At 40.7% G+C, this 7632-nt stretch overlaps 1 pseudogene across 1 annotated transcript; it reads right to left on the reverse strand.

The window, feature by feature from the left end:
- Positions 1 to 2605: 2605 nt before the first annotated feature.
- On the reverse strand, positions 2606 to 3025 carry LOC309555610 (large ribosomal subunit protein eL42-like; annotated as a pseudogene). Its single transcript has one exon. The product of its transcript is annotated as a large ribosomal subunit protein eL42-like (transcript).
- Positions 3026 to 7632: the final 4607 nt, after the last annotated feature.

The following is a 7632-nucleotide window of genomic DNA, read 5'->3' on the forward strand; positions in this document are numbered from 1 at the left end:
ATGGAGCAGGAGACGCAGAAGACGGGGAAGAAGCCGCCGCCATCACTGTTCGCCTGCTGCTGATGGGTAAGTGAGCCCCCCCAGGCCCATGGAGCACCAGCCGCCACTGGCTCTGACAGTGCTCTGTGCCCTGATTGAGCAAAGCTTTCATGGCTTCAGCCAATCAGGGCTTCCAATGCACTGTGCGGCCACGTAGTACATTGGGGTCATTCAGTGGGCCAAACAAACGGTCGAACGGGCCGATAATTTGAGTGTTCATCAAATTAGTGTACAGCCAATGTTTCGCCTGAACTCATGCTCAGGCAGAAACATTCACCCATCCTTATTCGAATGGTTCTTTCTCAAATGTTTGCTGTTCGCAGGCTGGGTAAAGTAAATGATCAAATTTGACCTGTTTTCCCACACAAACCTCTGGCTAACCTCTGGCTATCGATGCAGCGGGAGATCATTAGTATAGAAGCAGTATTACTACTTCCACTAAATTACAAAAACAGGCAGTGCAACATAATTGGTTATTAGCAACCAATAATCCTGCTGCCTGCCTGTTTCAAATTGTAAATGATCTGGTGGGCATCCAGGGTCATTTGATCAACCAACTAGAGTAAGGGCCACATTTGATCAATGAAATAAGCCAGCACTCCAGTTAGATTACATTGAGCAGCCAGCCAGGGAGATATAATTTGCATTGGAATATCAGTGGGAGTGAACCATCTTTGGACAGCATCAAAGAGGCAGGGGATTCTTGCTGCTCTCATTGGCCAAATATGGTTGTGACTATATTTAGTTAATGACGTCACCTGGGATCGGCCTTCATTCAACTGCAGGCTGCTTGTGTCATTCACAGGTAAAGTGAGACAGGGTTGATTGTTGAAGCGGTTGGTATGTTTTGCTTTGGCAGCGAGTGTCATTCATCATAATTGATGTGAATCGACATCACTGAACAACGTGACTGATGATGGATTTACATCAGGGGCTTTTTTAAAATAAGGGACTTTGTCATGGTGTTGAGTTTTTATTTGCTATTCTTTTATTTTTATTTTTTGTGAATGAGTAACTATGTACCCCTACTCATATGTAAGGGGGAGATTATCTAGGGGCTCCCTTATTTTTGGGGCTTTCAGTTTCTGATAAGGACCCCCACATCCATTTAGCCAAGGTTATGGGAAAGAGGCTGTTGTCCCCATCAATGTAGAGACAAGGTGCTTTTCCAGTAGTGCCCCCCCCCCCCCCCGACAATGTACCCTCCTTATGTTGAGGGCATATGGCCTGATATGGTTTAGGAAGGAGGCACGCACTCACATCCCTTCTTAATTGACCAGCCGGGCTGCATGTTCAGACAAGGATATGGGGGGAACCCCATGCAGTTTTTGTATATTTTTTTTGTAAAGCTCCACTTTACAATACATATCTGACCCTCATCTCGGATAACGGTCTGGTAAATATGTTGAAGGGAATTGATTTGTATACAGATTAAAGTGGCCAGGAAATGTCCTTTAGTGGCAATTTAACTGGTTATTTTTTCTTTGGAAATATCATGTTTGCTTTAGTACATCCTACAGGTGCACTTGCTGGTTTAGGGCATCAACCAAGCATGTTTTTTAAAGGAAATTGTGTATTGTATAATACCTACTGACCCTACCAGCCTTGCACATCAATCAAGTGGCATGAATTCCTAATAGCAAAGGGAGAAGCCCCTACTAAGTATATACAATATATCAGTCGGCATGCCTTTCAACACTGAGGGAGTGCTTTGAGATGAAATGACAAAACACAGCAAATATGTAGGTTTAGCGTTATGGATAACAGGTGTCAAAAGCAATCAAATACATTTTCTCTGCACGATTCAATAATGTCTACTTCAGATTGGCATGTCTGCAAAATAAATGTATTTCATAAATGCTTACTGAATGTGCCATTTGCAGTGTTATGAAAAGGTAAACAGTATAATAGAGACAACATTTCAGAAAGTGTTTGTAAATTTTACTTAGTGAATGTGCTTTATACACTGCCTGGCCAAAAATAAAGTTGCCACCCAAAGAAAAAAAGGTCACACATGTTGGACCGCCTTTAGCTTTGATTACGGCATGCTTTTGCTGTGGCATTGTTTCGATAAGCTTCTGCAATGTCATTTCTTTCCGTTCAGTGTTGCATTCATTTTTCACCAAGATCTTGTATTGATGAAGGGAGAGTCAGACCACTGCGCAAAGCCTTCTCCAGCACATTCCAAAGATTCTCAATGAGGTTAAGTTCTGGACTCTGTGGTGGCCAATCCATGTGTAAAAATGATGTCTCCTTGAACCACTCTTTCACAATTTGAGCCTGATGAATCCTGGCATTGTCATCTTGGAATATGCCTGTGCCATCAGGGAAGAAAAAATCTATTGATGGAATAACCTGGTCATTCAGTATATTCAGGTAGTCAGCTGACCTCATTCTTTGGACACATGCAGTGACTGTCCAATAGGACAGTTACTGCATGCTTTGTTTAGTTAGTTGCTTAGTTAATTCCAGTTGGTGCCTTTTTTTTTTTTTGGCCAGGCAGTGTAATTACAATAAATTTGCAGCGATTTTCACTGTATAAACAAGCGAATACTTTAAAACATCCTTATTTGACCACTGTAAAAGAAGTCATGCACGTTTTGAATTTTGAAGATTTTATTAGGTTTTCAAAAGTGATGCTGCAATTTTGGGACTGGATGACTTGTCCCTTTCTCTTCTTGTCTCCTTCAAGCTCAAATTGCTTGCATCTCTTTATAGCCAACATCCGCTTTGATCAGCAGCTGGAGTTAACATACTCCAGCACCAGCACAATCTTCTTGGTGGTCTTGGCCTTTTTACGGAAGATTGGTTTGGTCTGCCCTCCGTATCCACTCTGCTTGCGGTCGTATCTCCTCTTTCCCTGGGCGTAAAGGGAGTCTTTCCCCTTCTTGTACTGGGTGACCTTGTGGCACTGATGCTTCCCACATTTCTTGCAGTAAGTTCGGCGGGTTTTAGGGATGTTCACCATCTGGGCCGGCCACGTAAAAGAAGGGAAGCAGTGCCCTTTTTGAAATATACTGTATATATACATATATATATATACTGTATATTCACTGCTAAATTTCTAACATTTTATCTTTAAAAGAGATTTGAGTGTTAAATAACCATCACATACACAATATATATTTAAGTTTTTTTCCTGGAACAGTATTTAAACTTCTGTACTAGACAAGAAAGCTGTTAAATAAAACCAAGAACAAAATCCGGCTTTATTCTACAGTGTTAGACAGAGGTAGGAAGTCATTAGATTAACCTCACTTGACAGGGCAGGCTCAGCAAATATTCTTAAAAATAACTCCTCCACTAATTTATGACCTTTTGGGAGCATAATCAATAGAGCTAAGAGGACAGGCAGCCAGACAGCTCTTGGTGCTAGTAGAAAGTTCCATGTCTTTGTTAATGTTTGCATTCTGTCTGCTTACATGCAGTACAGCTGACTGCTAGGGATATCATACCCTTCTACTCTCACCAAGTTAGGAGACATACATTTTTGTTGTCAATTTTACTGTCTCGTCTGTTATACAGTACTGTATCTTATTTCCACACAAACAGGATTTCCTGGGATGTCAGTGTCTCTTTCACTATCTTTTGCTTCTTTTAGCTGTGAAAGACATTTAATAAGAAGAAAATTAATGTCTGGAAATTACAGTTTAATACATTTTATAATGTTCTGTGGTATAATATTTCAATCTTCTCAGTTTTTCTAAGTATGTAAATTAATTTTTAAGAATGCATGCTCCAAAACATACAAAATTAAATATAAAATGATGTGTTATTAAATATTAAAATCAGATTTTTTTCTTTATCCTCTTTCCCCTGTGTTCTAATACAAAGCATTAAGTCACTAACATATGGAAAAAAGAAAATCATGGTAATATACCTTTTATTGCCAATGTCATTGTTATATGCTTATTATTTTCGTGGTGGCAAAACATAGGTGCTAGATTGCATAAAATCTAGCCTGGACTGTAAAGGTGTTTCTTCTAAAACTGAACATTGATTAAAGCGGTTGTAAAGGCTAAAGAGTTTTTATCTTAAAGTATAAGTTCACTTTTACAGAAAATCTATAAGGTGACCTTACACTGGACTCCCTCCCCATCCCCCCAGCCCCACTAAACTGTACTCCTAAAATCCTGCTTTGTCAGGGACCGGAACGCCGCTTCACCGGTCTGGGGATTTGAAATCTCTGCGGCTTAATCTCCTTTCCGTACATCTCAGCATGCAAGCAAAAGAGGCATTCTAATTGGTCAACACCAGCACTGGCCAATCAGAATCCATCTAGCCCACCCTGTCAGCGATCCGAGGGGAGGAGGGAAAGCCAGGAGGATTTCAAATCCCATGACATGTGAAGCGGCGTTCTGGTCCCTGCCAGAGCAGGATCGTGAGAGTACAGTTCAGTGGGACCGGGGAATGGGGAGGGGTCCAGTGTAAAGTAACTTTACAGATTTTCTGTAAAGGTGAATGTACACTTTAATGCATTCTCCGCATTAAGGTAAAAATGTCACAGTGTTTGCATTACCCCCCCTCCCTCCCATATACTTACTTGATGTGCTTGTCTATAACAGCTATCTCCTCTCTCCCTGCATTCATTGGACAGAGAGGCAGCAGCAGGAGCCATTGGCTGCTGGTGCTGTAAAAAAAAAGGCAGAGAGTGTGAGGTGGGGCCAAGATGCACTGTGTGTGTCTATAGATGCACACAGCCCAACATGTTAACCAGCCCGCAAGTGTGCTTCCCATAGGAAGCAGCTTCCTATGGTGGTACATGGAGAAGAGGAGGAGCCAAGAGCACTGACAGAGGACCCCAGATGAGGAGGTTTGAAGCTGCAACACCATTGTACCGAGCAGAAAAATATGAAAAGTTTGTTTTAAAAAAATAATATTAAGCTCTGCAACCTCTTAAACCCATATAGCCCTAAGTACAATAACCTCAAAAAGTAGTAAACAGCCCTTAACCACTTGCCCACCGGTCACGTTGACCGTACTGCGGCAAAGTGGCTCGATATCGTCCAGCGACGTAGACCTACGTCGCTGGACTCCTCCCTATGTGTTTTCAGTCACAGCGGGAGTCGGGCCAGGGGAAGAGAGGTGGTGATCACCACCGCTCTTCCCCGATCGTCGGGGATCGAGTGTGGATCTCCTAAGTGACAGGCAGGGTCAGATTACAGGATTCAGCATAGCTGAACCTGCGATCTGTCCCTGTGTCACTCAGTCCCCTCCCCCCACACACGTTAGTAAGCACCAGGCATACATTAACCCCTTGATCACCAATAAAAATTAACCCCTTCCCTGCCAGTGTCATTTTTACAGTAACAGTGCATATTTATAGCACTGATTACTGTAGTAATGTCACTGGTACCCCCAAAAGTGTCAAAAATGTCCATCAAGGGTCCGATCTGTCCGCCGCAATGTCGCAGTCCCGCAAAAAAAATCGCAGATCGCCGCCATTACTAGTTAAAAAAAAACAATAAAAATTACATACATTTCCCGTAGTTAGTAGCTGCGATAACTTTTGCGCAAACCAATCAAAATACGCTTATTGCGATTTTTTTTACCAAAAATATGTAGCAGAAAACAAATTGGCCTAAAATGTTAAAAAATTTTGATTTTTATATTTTTTTGGGGAATTTCATATACAAAAATTTTAAAAATATTGTTATTTTTTTCAAAATTGTCGCTCTTTTTTTGTTTATAGCGCAAAAAGTAAAAATTGCACAGGTGATCAAATACCACCAAAAGAAAGCTCTATTTGTGGGGAAAAAAGAACATCAATTTAATTTGGGTACAGCTTTACACGACCATGCAATTGTCCGTTAAAGTAACGCAGTGCCGAATCGCAAAATATGGCCTGATCAGGAATGGGGTTAAATCTTCGGGTCTTGACGCGGTTAAAAAAATTCTCATTGATAATTTTTTGTCAAAGACATGTAGCTAAATACATTTTGGCCTAAATATAGGACAAAAGTGGAATATATTGGATATTTTTTAACTGTCAAAGTAGAAAAATATTGTTATTTTTTTAAAAATTTTCGCATTTTTTTATTAATATCGCAAAAAATAAAAAGCACAGAGGTGATCAAATACCACCAAAAGAAAGCTCTGTTTGTGGGGAAAAAAGGGACGTCAATTTTGTTTGGGTACGGCGTTGCATGACCGCGCAATTGTCAGTTAAGTCGCACAGTGCCGAATCGCAAAAAGCGGCCTGGACGTAAGACAGCAAAATCCTTCGGTGGTAAAGTGGTTAATGTGTATTTCCACTTTTGCAGTCAAATTAGAAAAAAAAAAACATTATGTGTTTGTTATGTTTTCCTATTCACACAGCATGCCTACGATTTTTTGTAAAAAAATATTTCTTGCCTTTCAGATGTTTCTCAGGTGTAGATGTCATACCTGACTGCAGGTTTTTTTGAACAATGTCAGAGTGAGTCTGTCCTAAGTCTGTCCTTATTAACATACAATGCAAGAAGTCTAGCCTTTAAACCTTTAACCCATTATTAGGGTAGACTGTGTTCAAAGTGGGCTTGTGTGTTTTGGTTTTTGGACAGGCAGGTTTTAAGTGAACCTAAGGGTTGCCTAAATGTTACTATATCTCGATGAATCAAGTCAAATCTCTTCATGCATCCAAGTAAAAGTAAGTAAGAACTCTAGAAGAACCATTCAGAATGGTTATGGATGCAAATAGATAGGATGCAAATAGACTCCTTCACCAGCACGCTGCTGGTAGTGTTTGCATTTGTGTTGGGAGCATTCCTAGAGGTGCAGTCCCTAAGTTGGCTTTGGTGGTTGCAGTCATCAACTACACAAGTTAAGACAGGCTAATATATCTTTGCTCATTGACATTGTTACAAACTGGTTTTGGAGTTGGTACACATAGCTGAAATTATCCCAGTAGTATGTAAGTATGAGCACTTAAAGACTTATATGGTATATTGATTGGATTTTGTACTGGGTCAAGGCTGCCTTTTTGTTTTCTTTTCTTTGGTTGTAATCATACACCACCCCCCCCTTCCCCCATTTGGGATATTCACATTTTTATACTATGACATTGCCTGTTCAACAGCTATCCTTGGTTTAATTTACTACTTTGGGTCTGGATATGAGCTGGGTAAAACCAGCTTCATAGAAGGATGTATATTACCAATAATACCTATACAGGCAAGTGTGAGATAACTACATTATGGGCAGTATATGGGGTGGGCTGCCCCTCCCAACCCTTTCTTATTTGTTTACATGCATTTAGATCACCTCCATTTCCAGTGAAAGTGAGCCTACTTCTATCCATATAATGGCTGACAATTCAAATTTGTATCTATCAGGATTCCATCAACGCTGCTGTTCTAGCAACCTTATGGGTTATGTGATCCATTGTGTGTCTCCTGAAGGCAGCTCTGGTCTTGGCAGGCCAGGAGTGAGGCACCTGAATCTTTTAAATTTGGCTTATGTTTTGGTTGATACATTTGTTATACTGTCTTACCCTTACCCCTTAGGAATATGTGGAAAAAGAAAGTGAAACATGTTGGTTGATCCCAGCTGCAAGGTATACTTTACTGGGTTGACATAGTAGTGTATTCGCACGCCCAGAAGAAGTCTTTCTTA

Source organism: Pelophylax lessonae (assembly GCF_965119305.1).
Source record: "Pelophylax lessonae genome assembly, chromosome: 5".
Classification (NCBI taxonomy): Eukaryota; Metazoa; Chordata; class Amphibia; order Anura; family Ranidae; genus Pelophylax; species Pelophylax lessonae.